At 41.8% G+C, this 20,735-nt stretch overlaps 1 protein-coding gene across 1 annotated transcript in view; it reads left to right on the forward strand.

Moving 5' to 3' along the window:
- The window catches only part of LOC139385079 (xylosyl- and glucuronyltransferase LARGE2s-like), a 94,828-nt gene that overhangs the window by 15,519 nt on the left and 58,574 nt on the right, over positions 1-20,735 (forward strand). The window lies entirely within an intron of this gene.

Here is a 20,735-nt window from a genome sequence, read left to right on the forward strand (position 1 = left end):
AATTTAGGACCGTTTTTACAAAAACTTCTGCCTTCGTGAAGGCCAACAGGTCACTGAGCAATAGTTTTCCCTTGGGCTAGCTAGCTAGCTTTTGTTTTTGGCTAGTTTGCAGTGCTGCACATGTGTTATCAAATAGGATGTTGCTGCTAATGTGTTAGCTTCTCCCTTTTCAAGAATGACTTTAAACAAGAAGGTATGTATCAAATGATCATCATCTGGTGAGTGGAACTATTTTTTTATTGCAGTGCATTTGCTGTTGTTAACCATCTATTTGAAAATAACTTATCTGTGTGAAACATTTTTGCATTGTAGCAACATGAAATCTTATAAATATCTGTTCAAATACACCCCCAGGAAGACTATGACACTTAAAGAAAGTCTGACAAGCTACCACTTAGATCAGGTCCTTTTCACTTTTTCATACATTCTTAGAATGTTTGGGAATTATGTATACTAAGGCATTTGTGAAAATTCTATAGCAATATAGAGTGGGAAAGCGGCCGTGCATTTGGACAATTTATAGACACTGCAATAAAAAATAAAAAATATCTGTCTTGTCCATGGCCAGAGTCTACACACAGACCGGTGCTCTATAGCCGATCAGAGCTACAGTAGGCCTTTACAGTGCATTCGGAAAAGATTCAGACCCCTTGTCTTTTTCAATATTTTGTTATGTTACAGATTTATTCTAAAATAGATAAAACAAAATAATCCAGATTTTTAGAGATGTTTGCAGATATACTTAAAATTAAAAACGGAAATACCTTATTTACATAAGTATTCAGACCTTTTGCTATGAGAATCGGAATTGAGCTCAGTTGCATCCTGTTTCCATTGTTCATCCTTGATGTTTCTAAATGTTCATTGGAGTCCACCTGTGGTCAATTCAATTGAGTGGGCATGATTTGGATAGGCACACATCTGTCTAAATAAGGTCCCACAATTGACAGTGCATGTCAGAGCAAAAACCAAGCCATGAAGTCGAAGGAATAGTCCGTAGAGCTCCGACACACAATTGTGTCGAGGCACAGATCTGGGGAAGGGTACCAAAAAATGTCTGCAGCATTGAAGGTCCCCAAGCACAGTGGCCTCCATCAGCTCTTCCTAGAGCTGGTCGCCCGGCCAAACTGAGCAATCGAGGGAGAAGGGCATTGATCAGGGAGGTGACCAAGAACCCAATATTCACTCTGATAGAGCTCCAGAGATCCTCTGTGGAGTTGGGGGAGCCTTCCATAAGGACAACCATCTCTGCAGCACTCCACCAATCAGGCCTTTATGGTAGAGTGGAAAGACAGAAGCCACTCTTTAGTAAAAGGCACATGACAGCCCACTTGGAGTTTGCCAAAAGGCACCGAAAGGACTCTCAGACCTTGAGGAACAAGATTCTCTTTGGCCTGAATGCCAAGCGTCACGTCTGGAAGAAACCTGGCAACATTCATATAGTGAAGCATCGTGGTGGAAGCATCATACTGTGTAGATGTTTTTCAGCAGCAGGTACTGGGAGACTGTTCAGGATAGAGGGAAAGATGGACAGAGCAAAGTACAAAGATATATCTTTGAGCGCTCAGGCTCCCCTTCCAACAGGACAACAACCCTAAGCACACAGCCAAGACAACTCAGGAACTCAACTCACAACTTAAGTTTCTAAATGTCCTTGAGTAGTATCTCTGCAGAGACCTGAAAATAGCTGTGCAACCTGACAGAGATTGAGATGATCTGCAGAGAAGATTGGGAGAAACTCTCGAAATACAGGTGTACCAAGCTTGTAGCGTCATACCAAAGACTCGAGGCTGTACTTGCTGCCATAGGTGCTTCAACAAAGTACTGAGGAAAGGGTCTGAATATTTATGTAAATGTGATATTTCAATGTATTCATTTTATTTAAAATTTAAAATTTTACCCCTTTTTCTCCCCAATTTCGTGGTATCCAATTGTTTAGTAGCTACTATCTTGTCTCATTGCTACAACTCCCGTACGGGCTCGGGAGAGACGAAGGTTGAAAGTCATGCGTCCTCCTATACACAACCCAACCAAGCCGCACTGCTTCTTAACACAGCGCGCATCCAACCCGGAAGCCAGCCGCACCAATGTGTTGGAGGAAACACTGTGCACCTGGCAACCTTGGTTTGCGTGCACTGCGCCCGGCCCGTCACAGGAGTCGCTGGTGCGCGATGAGACAAGTATATCCCTACCGGCCAAACCCCCCTTAACCCGGACGACGCTAGGCCAGTTGTGCGTCGCCCCACGGACCTCCCGGTCGCGGCCGGTTACAACAGAGCCTGGGCGCGAACCCAGAGTCTCTGGTGGCACAGCTGGCGCTGCAGTACAGCGCCCTTAACCACTGCACCACCATATTGATTTATTGTAATTTTTTTTTTTGCTTTGTCATTTTTGCTTTGTCATTATGTGGTATTGTGTGTAGATTGATGAGGGGGAAAACAACTATTTAATCAATTTTAGAATAAGGCTGTAAAGTTTTAAAAAATGTGGAAAAAGTCAAGGGTATATGGTATTATATCAGCTGTTGCAAAAGCAGCAGCTACTCTTCCTGGGGTCCACACAAAACATGAAACATAATACAGAATTACATAATTGACAAGAACAGCTCAAGGACAGAAGTACATACATTTTGAAAAAAGGCACACAGCCTACATATCAATGCCTACACACAAATTATCTAGGTCAATTAGGGGAGAGGAATTGTGCCGTGAAGTGTTGCTTTATCTGTTTTTTGAAACCAGGTTTGCTCTTTATTTGATCAATATGAGATGGAAGGAAGTTCCATTCAGTAAGGTCTCTATATAATAATGTACGCTTTCTTGAATTTGTTCTGAATTTGGGGACTGTGAAAAGACCCTTGGTGGCATGTCTGGTGGGATAAGTGTGTGTGTCAGAGCTGTGTTTAAGTTGACTATGCAAACTGTTTGTGATTGTCAACACATTAATGTTTCAGTATAAAATAAAGAAGTGATGCAGTCAGTCTCTCCTCAACTCTTAGCCAAGAGAGACTTGCATGCATAATATTTATATCAGCCCTCTGATTACAATGAAGAGCAAAACGTGCCACTCTCTTCTGGGCCAGCTGCAGCTTAACTCGGTCGTTCCTTGCAGCACTGGACCACACGACTGCACAATAATCAAGATTAGACAAAACTAGAGCCTGCAGAACTTACTTTTTGGAGTGTGGTGTCAAAACACCAGAGCATCTCTTTATTAAGGCCAGACCTCTCCCCATCTTTACAAGCATTGAATCTATATGTTTTGACCACAATCTAAGGTAAGTAATTGAGTCTTGTTCAACAGCCACATTGCCAGATTCAGCCGAGGTCGAGAACTTAAGGAATGATTTGTACCAAATATAATGCTCTTAGTTTTAGAGTCGTTCAGGACAAGTTTATTACTGGCCACCCATTCCAAAACAGACTGCAACTCTTTGTTAAGGGTTTCAGTGACTTCATTAGCTGTGGTTGCTGATGCATATATGGTTGAATCATCAGCATACATGGACACGCATGCTTTGTTTAATGCCAGTGGCAGGTCATTGGTAAAAATGGGAAAGAGTAGAGGGCCTAGAGAGCTGCCCTGTGGTACACCACACTTTACATGTTTGTCATTAGAGAAGCTTTCATTAAAGAAAACCTTTTGAGCTCTGACCAATCGTATCGAGTGGTTTCCATGACGAATTGGACGCTATACCCTAAAATGTTTGGTATAAATATTAGTTGTGAACCTAGCTATGAACCTCCTAAGCGGGTTGTATGAACTTCGAAATAGTCTGACATTAAGTAGAATATAATGGATTGAGTAGAATATAATATAACTTTGTTTCAAGGATGCAAGTCGTAAATACATGTAGTTATTACCAAGGATGAGATCCCCACATTGTAGCATGTACATTGAATATATTCACTGATCATGTACTCTACCTGGGCAAATAAAGGTGCAGGTTAGGTTTGAATGTCTGAGACATTCTTTTTCAGCCATATCCAATACCAGGAGTATCAGACTCCGGTCTTTGAATGATGCTGTATCTGCATGTATGTATTACAATTATACACTTCAACAGTGTTTATCAATCCTGGTCCTGGGACATTGTTACACATTGTAACTATGCAATAGACTAGAAACATGATTTAACTAGTTCAAGGCTGATTTCTAATCCATTTATACAGAAACAGAATTTAAAAAACTGTACACTGCACTTCCTATGCATCATGTAAATACTCTAAAACTGGTTCCTCTCAATATCTAATTTCCTTCATATGCACTGATCTGAGGACACAGGATAGGTGTAGTATTTCATAAAATTAGAGACTTATTTTCAACCAGTAGAGAATGTGAAAAGCTTTCTTGAAAGAAGTTCCTTATCCAAGTGTTATAAATACATAATGCATGCATTATAAATATTATATTTGTAATATTATAAATACAAGTTCAAATTGAACTTCAATGCACATCTGGTGTCCATTATAAAACCCGAGGAAGAAAGAGAAGGTGCAAAGAGGTGTGAGAGAGTGTAAAAGACAGAAACGGAAAGAGGTAAGACAACATATGATTAATGAATTACAGTGCTACTAAACTTAATATTCTCTCAGTTCCTCACAATTACATTATACATTATAGTTCTAGGGTTTCTAGCTGTGTCTCCTTACCAGCCTTGGGCTCCCAGTTGGCATGAAGGTTATCTTAAGAGCGGATGAGGTGGCGATGACGGGACTGGGGTTTGGCATCCTCTCTCACATCCAAACATACCTGCGGACAAGAGACAGACAGATGGATGGAGAGAGAGAGCATGATTAAGCCTTGTGTTTTGTTTATTCTAACACTGTCAGTCATCATAATCATCAGGAGGTGAAATGCAAAACTGACCTTGGATCATTAACTCTGGGACTACTACATCTCTATCTGTATTTTAATGTAAAGCATCTCTTGAATAACACTTCATGCTGACCCGACCAAGTGACCTCACACCTCTGATCATGCCGTGCCCTCTATGTAGCCAGTTTTTATTTTATTTCACCTTTATTTAACCAGGTAGGCTAGTTGAGAAGAAGTTCTCATTCACAACTGCGACTTGGCCAAGATAAAGCATAGCAGTGTGAACAGATAACAACACAGAGTTACACATGGAGTAAACAATAAACAAGTCAATAACACAGTAGAAAAAAAAGAAAGTCTATATGCATTGTGTGCAAAAGGCATGAGGAGGTAGGCGAATAATTACAATTTAGCAGATTAACACTGGAGTGATAAATGATCAGATGGTCATGTGCAGGTAGAGATACTGGTGTGCAAAAGAGCAGAAAAGTAAATAAATAAAAACAGTATGGGGATGAGGTAGGTGAATTGGGTGGGCTATTTACCGATGGACTATGTACAGCTGCAGCGATCGGTTAGCTGCTCAGATAGCAGATAGCAGTTCAGATGCGGGAGGGTTCACCGACAATGCTGATATAACCTAGAGGATTTAGGGAGAAGGGGGGACAGGTGTAAAGTGAAGGAGAGAGACTGTTATTGAGAAAATCAGGTAGTTAAAGAGAGTGTTCAACAGTCATCTGTGTGTGTGGCCTCACCTGGTGTCCACACTAAGTGGCTGCAGAGTACTTTATACTGATAAACATGCACAGACACTCGTGGACAAACAATATAGCGTAGTTATATAAATAATGAAGTGTCTTACTATTCTCCATGGTTGGTCCTTTTGCCTATTCTTTGAAGGTGGAATAAGACACAGTAACACACCTGAGCCTGCGTACAACACAATCCATCAATCAGATTGATACACGAGTGTGTAGGTGTGGGTTATAGGGTGTCTAATTGTTCTATATTTTTCCAATATGGATGACTCTTTAAAGAGCCTGTTTTGTTTTTGTACAGACATCACCCTTACCTAAACAGCACCCTCACCTGAGAAATAGAAGTCAAAGGGAGAGAAACTGGGAATTGAATATCTGCAGTTGACATAGCTAAGTAAATGGAAAAACACAATTTTTTTTACAAGCCTTTGGTCGTGTATAGTGTAGTCTATGGTGTTGCCAGGGTATAACACCATCTTCGTTAAAGTAGGAGGTGAAGATCTCCTACACACGGATTGCCTCCCATGCTGCGATGTTGGCCCCATCCTTGAAACATCCTGCAGCAGACCTCTCTGGCACATGGTGGCAAGATGCAGATCCCCTCCAACCTCATGAATTTATTCAGGACACAGTTAGCTTTCACATGCCTGAATTCCCCTAGGAGGCAGTCCCAGATGGCCCTGGTCACCCAACCATACAGTACCCTACACAGTGACTATAGGCTATTGAATTGAAGGAATCTCCAGTTGCAAGGTATCTGTAGGAATATGGAAGATAATTTTATTATTAGACTTTTACATCAGGTCATTGTGGATTACTGAAGTTTAATATCTCTTATAACAAAACATGATAACATTGGATAGATGCATGCACACTCGTGCACGTGTAGCATGTGACAACAGCATGATCATATCAAGAATAGCATCACAAATGAATACATAAGTACCGCTTGAAGCTTGATGATGAGTTGATCATTTGAATCAGCTGTGTCGTTCAAAAACAAAAATGTTCAACCCTTTGAGTCCCTAGGACTGAGAACCACTGCTCTTCATTGGGACCTCTTCATCTACAGACAGACTTTCATAGATCTCTGTATCCGAGGACAGAAGACATCACAAGAAACAGACTTCATTATTCTCAAAGTAGACAGCACTGAATGTTATGTTACTATTATCTCTGTCCTCACTACTAGGGACTGGAACTACACAAAAGTACCTGCCCTATCCAGATTAGCCTACTCTCTCACTTTGACAGTTGGGGCTGCTATCCTTTCACCCTTCTCCATGGCTGGTAACTAGCTACCGACAAATGCACATATAGATAGCTAATATGAAGTTAGGTAGCTGGTGATATTGAATCGACTTAGCTAGCTAGCTGTACAGTATGTAGAGTTTGTTAGACAGCTAGCTAGCTACATTAGCAGCTCATTTGAGTTAGCCTGCACTGTAGCTGGTGAGCTAATAATGCAGTTTAGAGCATATTACAGTGCCTTGCAAAAGTATTAATTCCCCTTTGGCATTTTTCCTATTTTGTTGCATTACAACCTGGATTATAAATGGATTTTTATTTGGATTTCATGTGAAATGAAAAAAAAATACTTAAATAACGTACACCTGTGTTGCAATCTGTGTCACATGATCTGTCACATGATCTCAGTATATATACACCTGTTCTGAAAGGCCCCAGAGTCTGCAACACCACTGAGCAAGGGACACCACCAAGCAAGCGGCACCATGAAGACCAAGGAGCTCTCCAAACAGGTCAGGGACAAAGTTGTGGAGAAGTACAGATCAGGATTGGGTTATAAAAGATTATCGGAAACTTTGAACATCCCACATAGCATCATTAAATCCATTATTAAAAAATGAAAAGAATATGGAACCACCTCAAACCTGCCAAGAGAAGGCTGCCCACCAAAACTCACGGACCAGGCAAGGAGGGCATTAATCAGATAGGTAACAAAGAGACCAAAGGCAACCCTGAAGGAGCTGCAAAGCTCTACAGAGGAGATTGCAGTATCTGTCCATAGGACCACTTTAAGCCGTACCCTCCACGGAGCTGGGCTTTTTGGAAGAGTGGCCAGAAAAAAGTCATTGCTTAAAGACAAAAAATAAGCAACACGTTTGGTGTTCACCAAAAGGCATGTGGGAGACTCCACAAACATATGGAAGAAGGTACTCTGGTCAGATGAGACTAAAATTGAGCTTTTTGGCCATCAAGGAAAATGCTATCTCTGCCTTAAACCCAACACCTCACATCATCCTGAGAACACCATCCCCACAGTGAAGCATGGTGGTGGCAGCATCATGCTGTGGGGATGTTTTCATTCGGCAGGGACTGGGAAACTGGTCAGAATTAAAGGAATGATGGATGGCTTTAAATACAGGGACATTCTTGAGGGAAACCCGTTTCAGTCTTCCAAAGATTTGAGACTGGGATGGAGGGTTCACCTTCCAGCGGGACAATGACCCTAAGCATATTGCTAAAGCAACACTCGAGTGGTTTAAGGGAAACATTTAAATGTCTTGGAATGGCCTATTCAAAGCCCAGACCTCAATCCATTTGAGAATCTGTATACTAGCGGAACCCATCCAACTTGAAGGAGTTGGAGCAGTTATGCCTTAAAGAATAGGCAAAAATCCCAGTATTGACTTTGGAGAGGTGAATAGTTATGCACGCTCAAGTTTTCTGTTTTCTTGTCTAATTTCTTGTTTGTTTCACAAGTGTAAATCAAATGATTCAACCCCCCCAAAAGTCAATTTTAATTCCAGGTTGTAAGGCAACAAAATAGGAAAAATGCCAAGGGGGGTGAATACTTTCGCAAGCCACTGTGCTATTTACCTGTGAGTAAATTTCTGAAATGGAGAATGGATTAAACTATTTACCCATTTAATAACCACATCATACAAACGTACTATGCTGGATTCTGGATGCACAATCGAACGTGCTGCTAAATGCTGCCAGCACACCCACAAGCAAGCCACTCTGGGCTTCTGGAGCGGCACACAGCAATTTACCACATAATAATGTATCCAGGGAATTAGTCATGGATTTTTTTGTTTTACCTATTTTTAAACCTATTATGAAGTTGGTTTTGTAGCATAAAATGGGAATTTGATATTTTTTGACTGATGTTGTGATTGTCTGTTTTTTCGTATCTGCAAAGTAGTTAAAACGGCGTCACTTCCACTTTAAACGTTAGGTCACCAATTACTTTGTGTGCCAAATGTGAATTTTTTTTTTTTTTTCGCAATAGGAGGTAATAGTTGTACATTTCAATTGGGAAATGCTTAATGGTTGTGTTTTTGGATTCTTATGATTGGGACCTTCTGGCTTATTATGTATGAGTTTATGGACTGCTTATTGTTTGACATCATACTGTGTGTGACTGCTGTCTTTCCATCAGCACTATGCGATGGTGTAGTGGTGCCTGGAAGTTCCCAAATGACCCGCCCAGCGAAGCAAAGGCACCCTGTGTGGAAAATCTTGTTTTCCAATAGAATTTTCAGATTTTCACTCTCAAAATCAGACCTTTTTTTATATACAAAAAGATACAGAATTTGATGGTCTAAGGCCACAACAATGCTTAAACCACATCAATCTGATTGGGTGGGCCTGTCGGGGCCTGGCTCCCCAGTGGGTGGGCCTTGTCCACCTAGGCCCCATCCATGTGTATGCCCCTGACGCAAACAGTGCATGATGACAATTGCGCAACACAAATAGCCTAGCAACCAACACTCCAGACTAAATCTTTTCAATATTTGGTTTGCATACCCATTGTTGCCGTAGTTAGCATTTACTGGTAGAAAAGTGCACAACTTTGGTTTTAGAAGTGGGATTTTTTTTTTATCCAGCCAGATAAACACTCCAAACAGCCTACCTGACCACCCAGAGGCGTTTGTATGGTCCTAAAGCACACCGTTGCCTGGTTTTGTATCACATTCCAATGATAAAATGGGGGGGGGGGGCTGGGGGGACAAAAATGCAATTTACAGTACCTTGCGAAAGTATTCGGCCCCCTTGAACTTTGCGACCTTTTGCCACATTTCAGGCTTCAAACATAAAGATATAAAACTGTATTTTTTTGTGAAGAATCAACAACAAGTGGGACACAATCATGAAGTGGAACGACATTTATTGGATATTTCAAACTTTTTTAACAAATCAAAAACTGAAAAATTGGGCGTGCAAAATTATTCAGCCCCTTTACCTTCAGTGCAGCAAACTCTCTCCAGAAGTTCAGTGAGGATCTCTGAATGATCCAATGTTGACCTAAATGACTAATGATGATAAATACAATCCACCTGTGTGTAATCAAGTCTTCGTATAAATGCTGGGAGACTCTGTCCATAGGACAACAATCAGTTGTATATTGCACAAATCTGGCCTTTATGGAAGAGTGGCAAGAAGAAAGCCATTTCTTAAAGATATCCATAAAAAGTGTTGTTTAAAGTTTGCCACAAGCCACCTGGGAGACACACCAAACATGTGGAAGAAGGTGCTCTGGTCAGATGAAACCAAAATTGAACTTTTTGGCAACAATGCAAAACGTTATGTTTGGCGTAAAAGAAACACAGCTGAACACACCATCCCCACTGTCAAACATGGTGGTGGCAGCATCATGGTTTGGGCCTGCTTTTCTTCAGCAGGGACAGGGAAGATGGTTAAAATTGATGGGAAGATGGATGGAGCCAAATACAGGACCATTCTGGAAGAACCTGATGGAGTCTGCAAAAGACCTGAGACTGGGACGGAGATTTGTCTTCCAACAAGACAATGATCCAAAACATAAAGCAAAATCTACAATGGAATGGTTCAAAAATAAAAATATCCAGGTGTTAGAATGGCCAAGTCAAAGTCCAGACCTGAATCCAATCGAGAATCTGTGGAAAGAACTGAAAACTGCTGTTCACAAATGCTCTCCATCCAACCTCACTGAGCTCGAGCTGTTTTGCAAGGAGGAATGGGAAAAAATGTCAGTCTCTCGATGTGCAAAACTGATAGAGACATACCCCAAGCGACTTACAGCTTTAATCGCAGCAAAAGGTGGCGCTACAAAGTATTAACTTAAGGGGGCTGAATAATTTTGCACGCCCAATTTTTCAGTTTTTGATTTGTTAAAAAAGTTTGAAATATCCAATAAATGTCGTTCCACTTCATGATTGTGTCCCACTTGTTGTTGATTCTTCACAAAAAAATACAGTTTTATATCTTTATGTTTGAAGCCTGAAATGTGGCAAAAGGTCGCAAAGTTCAAGGGGGCCGAATACTTTCGCAAGGCACTGTATGAATGTATGTGTGTGGGGGGGTTAATCTTTAACTGAAACGTCTTTCCTACCCTACCGGCTACCACTGTCTTTCTTCTGTGAGCTGCTCCATGCCAAAACCAGTTCAGAGCTGCACAGTCTTGCTCCCTGCAGGTTATATTCTGCTGAAACTAGGCTACGTGTGCTTCACACAGTTGAATATATTTCACATGCTTTGTCATTGTGTAGGCTACTTTGTTCATGATTGCTCTATTGTACTACATAATTGATAAGTCGTATACCTCCACTACACTACTTTGATACGCATCAGTAGGGATTCAGAAGTGAGTGTACACAATGCCCACTGAAAGTAAAATGTGTATACCCTCCACTACACCACTGGCCTTTGTGTTTTACAAAAAGTGCATTCTCCTACATGAGTGCGCTGGTATTATGGCCGCTGTCCTTTCAGAATCACAAACCTGTCACACACTGAAGGCCTATAGGTTCACCACTGTACTAACCTGTCGCACACTGAAGACCTATAGGTTCACCACTGTACTAACCTGTCACACACTGAAGACCTATAGGTTCACCACTGTACTAACCTATCACACTGAAGGCCTATAGGTTCTCTACTGTATGGACCTGCCATACACTGAAGGCCTATAGGTTCACCACTGTACTGACCTGTCACAAACTGAAGGCCTATAGGTTCACCACTGTACTGACCTGTCACACACTGAAGACCTCTAGGTTTTCCACTGTACTGACCTGTCACACACTGAAGACCTATAGGTTCTCCACTGTACAGACCTGTCAAACATTGAATACCTATAGATTCACCACTGTATGGACCTGTCACAAACTGAAGACCTATAGGTTCTCTACTGTATGGACCTGTCACACACTGAAGGCCTATGGGTTCTCTACTGTATGGACCTGTCACACACTGAAGGCCTACAGGTTCTCTACTGTATGGACCTGCCACACACTGAAAACCTATAGGTTCTCCACTGTACTGACCTGTCACACACTGAAGGCCTATAGGTTCACCACTGTACCAACCTGTCACACACTGAAGACCTCTAGGTTCTCCACTGTACTAACCTGTCACACACACTGAAGGCCTATAGGTTCACCACTGTACTAACCTGTCACACACTGAAGACCTATAGGTTCTCCACTGTACTAACCTGTCACACACTGAAGGCCTATAGGTTCACCACTGTACCAACCTGTCACACACTGAAGGTCTATAGGTTCTCTACTGTATGGACCTATCACACACTGAAGACCTATAGGTTCTCTACTGTATGGACCTGTCACACACTGAAGGCCTATAGGTTCTCCACTGCACAGACATGTCTATAATAGATAAGGCTCTTAAAATACTAATGTTTCAAGAAAGGAGTGTATATATTTGGCGTGGCAAAGCAGTTTTATGAGCTGACCGAATGGAAGCTGATAATTATTAGTTTTTTACTCGGCTGGTCTCTGTTAAGTCCTCACTGTCCGAGACCTAGTCAAGACCAAGTACAATTGTATCCGACACCGATACATTTGCACATTGGTGTTGGATACATTTGTACTCGGTCTTGACCGAGTCTTGAGTACTACAAGTCTACAACACTGGGTTTAAGGATTCAAAACAGTTGTCTGAAAGTGCCTCAAAACATGACGATTGTACATCACATGTAGACAATGCTTTTAAACTTGGATTACTGGTGAAATGAAACTTTGGGGCTCAGTTAGAAACAGTGGCATGTATTCATTCATGGATGTCAAGGGAAGCCAGGCTTCCCCAAAAAATGGTCCAATAAAAAAAATCTCTGTGCTTCATTCATTTCCCTTCAATTCGCAAGATGCTGAATGTATCTCACTGGAAAAAGCACATGAGTGAGAGAAACAGGGCCCCTATGTCTCTGTATGTGAAGACCATCTACAGTGCATTCAGAAAGTATTCAGACCCCTTGACTTTTTCCACATTTTGTTATTTCACAGCCTTGTTCTAAAATGGATACAATTGTTGTTTTCCCCATCACCAATCTACACACAATCTACACACTTTTTTTGAAATTTTTGCAAATGTAAAAAAAAAAATCTGAAATATCACATTTATGTAAGAATTCAAACCCTTTACTCAGTACTTAAATTAAGTACCTTTGGCAGTGATTACAGCCTTGAATCTTTTTGAGTATGACCTTATAAGCTTTTGCAAATTAATTTCTTAAAAATCATACAATGTGATTTTCGGGATTTTTGTTTTAGATTCCGTCTCTCACAGTTGAAGTGTACCTATGATAAAAAATTACAGACCTCTACATGCTTTGTAAGTAGGAAAACCTGCAAAATCGGCAGTGTATCAAATACTTGTTCTCCCCACTGACTACTCAAATAGAGAGGGATGCTATGTTAGCTAGCTGGCTATGACTATTCAACATTAGAACTTCCAAGTCAAGGCAATCTTTTGGTTTTATTAATTTATTGCCACGATGCTAAACTGCTTTCAGGTAGATGCAGGCAAGAGTGTGCAAGGCGGTATTGAATGGAGGTACCTGTGCACCGACCTGTACACCTACATTGTCAACTTTAATTCATAGCTAGGTTGTAGCCACCTCATGATGGAGGTGATACAGGGAGTATCATGTAGTAGTCTCAACCTATACATGTTACATTGAGTTGGGTGAATGGAATATGAATGACGTTCATCCAACATGCTGTAATAGAAATAAGGCCATGCTCAAAGAAATGATCATCCTCCCTCATCTTAAACAGCAACGACCGCCACTGGTGCACCATCACCCAACCTCACCCCATCCCACTCACACCCCAAAATATTTGTCTGCCCCTCTTTCCCATAAGTGTGGAAAAGTCTGTTCACAACCAGGCTACTTGTGATTCCCTCCCTTCCTCCCTAATCTCTGTCTCTCCCTGTCCCTCCCTGTGATAATTTGTTTTGTCCCTACTTTCACTTTCTTTATCTCTTCTCTCTCTCTCTCTCTCTCTCTCTCTTTCTTGTGAACCCAAAATATGATCTGAATGCCATTTCTCCTAAAGTGGCATAAAGGATGGCAGCGTGGCTGAAGAGAGCAGCTACAGCTAAATTCTTCTCTGACTACAGGGGCCAGGCAGGGGATGCCGAGTAAGGACAAAGTGACAAGCTAAATTGAGGCACAAGAAATAATTAAATATTTCAGGAAGGTCAGGGGGAGCAGCTGCTTTCTGCATGGGATTGGGTGTGTGTGTGTGTGGATGTATGTGTGGATGTATGTGTGTGTGTGTGGATGTGTGGATGTGGATGTGATGACTGAGGTTTTATGTTTGGTTGTTCCTATAGTTCCATTCGGACTGACATTCTGTGCAGAGAGCAGCACAGAGGAGAACATAGGCAGGGTGACATATGAAGGGAGGCAGGGTGACACAGAGGGAGGGAGGGGCAGGAAGATAGGGGAGGAGAGACAGAGGATGGAATGGAGAGGCAAGGTAAGGCTGAAGACTTAAAGACCTGCACTTTCATCTCTCTCTCTTTAACTCTCTCTTTCCTTATTCAATTCAATTCAATTCAAAGGGCTTTACTGGCATGGGAAACACATGTTTACTTTGCCAAAGCAAATTAAATAGATAATAAGCAAAAGGGAATTAAACAATATTGGTGCGGTAGGTAGCCTAGTGGTTAGAGCGTTGGGCCAGTAACCAACACTAGTTCGAATCCCTGAGCTGGTAGGTAAAAATCTGTCGTTCTGCCCCTGAACAAGGCAGTTAACCCACTGTCCCTAGGCCATCATTATAAAAAAGAATTTGCTCTTGACTGACTTGCCTAGTTAAATAAAGGTAAAAAATGTACAGTATGTACATTACACCCACAAACATCCCATAGGAATACTTTTCAAATGTCATATTATAGCTAAATGCAGTGTTGTAACGATGTGCAAATAGTTAAAGTACAAAAGGGAAAATAAATAAACATACATATGGGTTGCATTTACGATTGTGTTTGTTCTTCACTGGTCACCCTTTTCTTGTGGCAAAAGGTCACAAATCTTTCTTTTGTGATGGCACAATGTGGTATGTAATATATATGGGACTGTATCAGAATTGGATTTGTTTTCAAATTATGTGTGTAATCTGAAATAAATTATGTCTCTCTAATATGGTCATACATTTGACAGGAGGTTAGGAAGTGCAGCTCAGTTTCCACCTCATTTTGTGGGCAGTGTGCACATACTGTAGCCTGTCTTCTCTTGAGAGCCAGGTCTGCCTATGGCAGCCTCTCTCAATAGCAAGGCTATGCTCATTGAGTCTTTACATAGTCAAAGCTTTCCTTAACTTTGGGTCAGCCACAGTGGTCAGGTGCCACTGTGTACTCTCTGTTTAGGTCCAAATAGCATTCTAGTTTGCTCTGTTTTTTTTTAAATAATTCTTTCCAATGTCAAATAATAATATTTTTGTTTTCTCGTGATTTGGTTGGGTCCAATTGTGTTGCTGTCCTGGGGCTCTGTGGGATCTGTTCATGTTTATGAACAGAGCCCCATAACCGGCTGGGCAGTGTTAATAGTGATGATGTGATTGGTTTCATAAGCACTTCAACCTGGTCTAAAAGACTTGCATGCATGTGTGGATATAAAGGGGTCTGAGTCATAGCGATAGTGTGTGGTATGTACACCCCTCCACTTCTACACTTCTCTGCCTCTGTTCCTTCTATACCCACTGTGTACGTGGTCTGTATTTATATGGCTGTAGCAGGGTAAGCCCATGCGTGACTGGGGCTGTTGTGGGTGTCTGGTTTCGCAGTGAACAGATAAGGCTTCTCACCCACTTCTAACCAGACTAAGTTACCTGTGTTCCTTGGTTATTACATTAGAACAACGAGACAGATATTTCAGCGGATGGTAGTGAGAGGAAGCCCAGTGGCCGGCAGTGGGAGAAGATGGAAAAGGGGGGATTTTGTCCAACATTCTGAAAATGTTCTCATCAATGTTTATTTATTAACCTTTGTTTAACTAGGCAAGTCAGTTATGTCATGACTCTCCTGTGACGATCTGAAGGATCAGGTTACAGCGGGTCCGCTCTACAGCGTGCTCTCTCTCGTAGAGGGGGAGAGCGGGAAGTCTGCTGTTTTATGACGGCCATTAAATATGCTGCCTCTATGCTCTGTAGTGTTTGAGATTGGAATGTAAAACTATGGAACACCGAGAGACCCTTGCACATCAAAAGTTGCAATATTTAAACAGTATTTATATTTTTGAGAATGGGAGTGGTCCGCGGACACTTAAGGAACAATCCTGTCAAAGTTGTTTCATTTGGTGACCTCATGAAAGGCAGGAGACCCATATTACTGTATCTCTGTTTCTTTGTGTTTTTAATTATCAGATTTACATCTAGATGTTGGATAAAATGAATGAGTAAATATGAAACTATTTGTGAAAAGATGTGATGTTAGACTTCTAAATGATTGTATGTATTTTTATATGAAGTTTAACTAGTCAGTGGCCACGCCCCGTGAGGCCATGGAATCGGCCATTTTGCCAAACTGCTTCCTACAAAATGTACATTAGGTCAGAGAACGCCGGGACAGGGTCCCCACATTGGAATGGATACAATTCTATAGGCCATTAGGCCAGAAAATATGGAGCTGCCGCTACATGTTGAAGTGGTTAATAACACAACTCTATAGGCTCAGGAGACCAGAGGGTGTGTAGTGTTACACTGCTGGAAATGGTTCAACTCTGAGACTATCGATCACTACAGAATAAGATCAAATCTTAGACGTATAATTACTGGTCTGCAGCTGGAAATTACGTAAACCTAGTACGAGAATACCGTCAACCGCGGGAAGCATCTATTCTATGCAACGACCATCTGTACGCCTGATCTATCCATTACGACAGACACTATCCAGAATTGCTGAGAAAGCGACAACTACGAAAGACATTGACTCTCTGATGAACTGACTCTCCAGCAGACAGACCGGCGATTCCAACAGAGAAGACAACATACGGGCGTAAATATATACATTGCAATTATTTTCGAATGAGCGGCCGTTCATGTGCAAATGATTAGCATTTCAATGAATATAATTATCAACTGTATGTAGTGAATCCATTTTGTCTTTCCTGCTTTTTATCTGTCCCCACCCTTTCCATTGTCTACCAAGCCATCATACCGGTATAGCCCACTAGTGACTTATCAATGTATTGTGTTAGTACCCATATAACTATATTGTTTGTTTATGTATTTCTGTGATTTGATTAGTTAGTTCGTAAATAAATAATTAAGCCAATTTGTATATCGCTGACTCATTATGGAAACTAGGGTTTGTGCAGATATCCAAGGGTTTGCGACGTTCAGTAATGAGAACTGATGAGGTAATGATGATACATTAATACAAGACTGTACTCGATAAGATGAAAATATCTGAAGAGTCGATTCGGGAAAAAGAGACTCTATAAACATTTTCCCGTGGTTCCCCGACTTCTTAGTTAATCATGATTAGTTTAATCACATAATAATAATTACACATAGAGAATTTATTTGATAAAAAACAGTCTTCACAGTCAATGATAGTCACAGACTCGACAGTTAAGAACAAATTCTTATTTACAATGACGGCCTACTGGGGAACTGCCTTGTTCAGAACAGATTTGTACCTTGTCAGCGCAGGGATTTGATCCAGCAACCTTTTGGTTACTGGCCCAGCGCTCTAACCACTAGGCTACCTGCCACACCAATCAATGAAACATTTGATCTTAATACAGTTTTCTGTTCCCAAAACTAGAATCTTTTACCCTGTTTTTTTTACCCTTTGCCTAAGTTTTTTTTTTTTAATTGCGTTGTTTAGAATGAGTGCAAAGGCGAATTGAGTTATTGCACACTCTCACTTCAGAGTAGGCGTTTCCTAACGGGAATATGCAAATGTATGCTAGAACGCGCCAATAGGATCTCGCTAGCAAGTGCTTGGTGATGCCCACCTCCTTGCTTGTTCTGCCCACTATGACTCATTTGTTCCCATTTGAAACGATGTGCTGTGGTCTATCTTGGTTAAGTTATAAAGAATCTTTGCCTTGTTACAGGGGAGGGCCTCCAGAGAACAGACAAACTCACTCACTCGCTGGTGGAGGTGAAAGGAAGCTTAATTAGAAGCCAGTTCAACTATCTTAAAGTAAATTGCTTGTGCTGGGACGCACACTAAAAAGATCAAAGAAAGAAAGGGGGAAACAAAATAATGATAGGGACAGGGAGAAGGAAACATGGCAGATGGGCAGCTGAAAGGTTATGCTGAAAAATCTGTCAGTGCCCTTGAACAATGCACTAGAACCCTAATCGCTCCAGGGTCGCCATTGACAATGGCAGACCCTGTGAACCCACTCTCCGAGGGTCTCCGGGGGAGTTGGGATGTGCAAAAAAAACACATTTCCAATTCACACACGCGTATAATACACACACTTGTACAATAATATATAATGATATATATAGTATAATACACACACTTGTACACTTGAAATAGGACAAATATAAGCACCCACACACGCACTATCAATGTTATCCATAAATAATGCAGACTGTATTTTGCCGACGCTTCTAAATTCAGCGCCCCGAGCGGACTGTGTGTGGACGAGTCAGAGCCCGTCAGGCTATGTGTTTGTTTTCTTTGTGTCTGTTTTGTCTCTGTATATTCTATGCCTGCCTGTGTGTGTGCTTCTTTGAGTGTTTGTTTGTGTGTGAGTGCGTGAGATTGCTGTCTTTGAAGACATTTTAGCCTAATGCAATTCCATCTCAGTGGAGGGAGGGGGTGACTTCAAGCTAATTCTCTGGTAAATGTCAAACCCAGGTGCTTTGAATACATGTTTACATCATAGAGTGTTTGCCTGTGTACACATGTGGTTAACATTGCTGTGTGACCAACAGGAACTCCCCTTTGAAATGTTATGGACAAACAGTTAACATTTAACTGTTAAGTTTAGGCATTCATTCCAGCGGGTTAGGGCTAAGGTTTTTGGATAGGATTAACACACACACACACACACACACACACACACACACACTGGAAGCACAAGGTGCTGGGATTCAGTCAGGGTGTGTGTGTGTGTGTGTGTGTGTGTGTGAACCCTCCCCTTTTAACACACTCTGATACCTTGACTGTTAGTTTGGTGAAAATCTCACCTATTATCGCCATAGACATCACACGCCAGTGTGTGTGTTTGTATATGCGTGTGTCTGTCTGTGCATGTGTACTTGCGCTTGTGTGTGTCCCCTAGCCTTTTGTCTGCTGCTGTTCCCTTAGGGGTGCGTTCAGAGGCTAGCATTGATTCACACTTGACACCACATCCAGCTGCATCCACAGAGAGTGGGGTGGATCGGTGACAATGTGTTGAATGCAGCTGTAGTTCTAAAGGGTTGCTAAGTTGGACCGAGCTCATTCTGAAAATCCTCCAGGTATCTCCCAGAATAGCTTTACTGCTCACCATGTGGTGGAGCCCTATTCTGGGAAGCCCCAATGTAGCAACCCTAGATTGCTAGCACACTGGTGTGGTCGTTGTTGCGTCGCTAACTGCATTGTCAGTGGGAGATGTGCTGTGGTGTGTGCTAAGCTAAAGAGGTGGCTGTGGGAAATTGCTACTGTTGCGCTGTATGCTAAGCTAATTTAGTGTTGTGCTGCTTTGGGAGCTATGGCTACTGCTGTGATCTATGCTAAGCTAATGTAGCACTGTGCTACTTTGGGGAACATGGGTGTAATGGAGTAGAGAGAGATTACTGTTCTACATTAGCTTCATTATCTCTGTGGTCGTTCCTGAAGAGACAACAATTTTGCGTTAGCTTGTGTGTGTGTGTGTGTGGGCTAGTCACGCATGGGATTTTTTGAGGGATACAGACACATGGGTCGCACTCTTAACACACACAATTGGTCTACACACCAAACTCACTCACTGCTCTCAAACTTGGCCAAACTATAAATCTCAATTTGAGAGGTTTTATTCTGGATTTGTATATTGGAAACTTAAAAGAAAATGTATCCTTATCTTTGGCCTGTTAACTTATCGTGACTACATCCAAGCTCTCTTGCGCACAAGGAAGTAATGTCATTCGAAACAGCAATGTCAGTTTTTCAGTGTTTGCTGCTAGCAGTAAGAAGTCATCTTTTTAAATCGCCTTGTTGGAGCCACTGCTCTCCCTCTCCCATTCTCTTATTCCCGCTTCTTACTCTTCTTTATCTCTCTGCCCCTGTCTTCCCCTTGTTCTCTCTCTATTTTTCTCTCTCTTTCTCTCTCTCTCTTTTTTCTCTGATTCTTGCCTCTAATTAACTTGTGTCCGTATGTACAGCCAAGACCCTGCTTGATTGATGATGAGTCAGAGTATCAGACTTGAATGATTGGACTGCTTGATTAGAGGGCAGTGCTGTCTCTACAATCTCCCTGAGTGTGTTATCTGTGTAATATGTCAAGAGACACTGGTCTTCCCTCCCTACCTATGCCCATCTCTCCCTTCACCCCTCCCTCCCCTCCTCTTCTTTAATCTCACTTCACCCCTACTCTCCCCCAGACAGTGTGGCTCTGTTTGGGTTATAGTAGGTTTTCCTCCCATTCCCCCTGGTCGTATAGAGCTTTACAGCAGCATTTCCATTATGGGCCAATCTGTCCCAGTCATGTCACCATCAGTGGGCTGTTACCACACCGGGCTGCTGTTAACAGGCAAACAATGGCAACACACCAGCTATTAACAGTCAACAGGATGAGAAGAATAGACAGAGACCTCATGTGTGTGTGTGTGTGTGTGTGTGTGTGTGTGTGTGTGTGTGTGATTGCATGCGTGCGTGCGTGTGTGAGTGTGCGTGTGTGTACCTTTAATGCTTCAGGCCCCTGCTGTCAGTGTCTAGTATGGAGACAGTTGTGAGTATGTGTCTACTCCGAGTGCA

Source organism: Oncorhynchus clarkii, chromosome 26 (assembly GCF_045791955.1).
Source record: "Oncorhynchus clarkii lewisi isolate Uvic-CL-2024 chromosome 26, UVic_Ocla_1.0, whole genome shotgun sequence".
In the NCBI taxonomy this organism is placed as follows: Eukaryota; Metazoa; Chordata; class Actinopteri; order Salmoniformes; family Salmonidae; genus Oncorhynchus; species Oncorhynchus clarkii.